We start from the raw sequence: 1,644 nt of genomic DNA, 5'->3' as shown, positions 1-1,644 counted from the left end.
GGAGGTGGGCATCATACAAGGCTACATTATTAGAACAAACCATTCTTTTATAGAGGTAAGATTTAAGTAGAGGCCCAAAGTCCATATGTTTCCTTGTTGAATTTACATATATATACACACATAAACAAATATACATGTGTTCATATATATATTTATAATATATGCACAGACATATATATTTGGGTTTTGTTTTTTCCTCCTACCCTATTACTATGCTCGCCTGTTGTTCACCTCTCAGTAATTCTTCTCAGATACAATTCGACTGATCAAATAGGCCCAGAAAAGCTACACCCTCCTGGCGGACCATTTTGGAACCCTTACTATTCCTCTGTACCCGTTATTGTTGGCTCCCCATTCACCAACCCTCACTTCTCATTTCCCATGCCCCCCAAGATTGTTGGTCTGGCTGCTATCTCCATAAGACTGCCCATCCTGCTTTTCTTGTATAGATCACCATCCAAAAACCAAAACAAAAAATAATAACAAGAAAAGAAAAACGCAAACAAAAACAGACCACCCACAAACAGACAAACAAACAAACACTCCCCCCTTCCCCCCATCAACATACAGATAACCATCATAGCTAACAGGGATCATGACATAGAGCCCAATTCGTGTCAAAGGCGAGTTTCCCATAAGTCCAGGTTGCATTCCCACAGTCCGGGGTGGAATGTCTCGTGCCTGGGGATCGTGTGTTACCTGCGTTTTCCCTTATGCCCATTCTGCTATTTGAACTTAGCTCCATGGACTCATGTTGGGCTTGTCCTTTTGTGCTTGGCTGACTTCACTCAGTATAATATCCTCCAACCCTTTCATGAGATGAGGCATTTCATTGTTTTGCCACTATTTTTTAGGGATGCAGAGTGTGTTTTCACCAGAGTTTATACACCATTATGTGTATATACCAGAGTCTTTTAATCTATTTGTCTATTGATGGAAATTTAGGTTGCTTCCAATTTTTTGCAATTGTGAACTGTGTAGCGACAAACATTGAGGAGCAGACGAGTGGTCGTAGTCTGTTTCTTATTTTTTCTGGGTATAGGCCCAATAATGGGGTGCTGGGTCATAATGTAACTTGATTTTCCATCTGATTTAGATATTGCCAAATCACTTTACACAGTGGCTATGCAATTCTACATGATCACCAGCTGTGAATGAGAGTTCCTATCTCACTGCACTCCCTCCAATATTTATTGCTTTCTGTTTTTTTGAATTGGGCTATCTTTGTGGGTGTTAGGTAGTATCTCATTGTTGTTTTGATCTGCATTTCCCGAATAGCTAATGATCAGGAACATTTTTTTCATATGTTCATTGGCCATTCGGGTTTCTTCCTTTGTGAATCCGCTGGTCAAGTCTTTTGCCCACCTCCTCAGTGGGTTTTTGGCAAAAGCTAAACTCTTGGCCATCGAGTTGATGGTGACTCATAACCACCCTACAGCACAGGGTAGAACTGCTCTTGGGATTTCTAAGACTCTACCTGGGGGAGTAGAAAGCCCTGTCTTTTCCCTGAGGAGTGTTTGGTGGTTTTGAAAGGGGACTTTGCAGATTACAGGCCAACACATAATCATTACCTGTGGCAGTTATATAATCTCCTGTCACCTTGTGAAGCATCATCAGGTCATGTGGGCATGGCCTTCTCTCGAG

The sequence above is a fragment of the Echinops telfairi genome, unplaced genomic scaffold, assembly GCF_000313985.2.
Source record: "Echinops telfairi isolate 266 unplaced genomic scaffold, ASM31398v2 ScPeMD7_18;HRSCAF=68, whole genome shotgun sequence".
Classification (NCBI taxonomy): domain Eukaryota; kingdom Metazoa; phylum Chordata; class Mammalia; order Afrosoricida; family Tenrecidae; genus Echinops; species Echinops telfairi.
Note: the sequence above shows the minus strand (reverse complement) of the source record.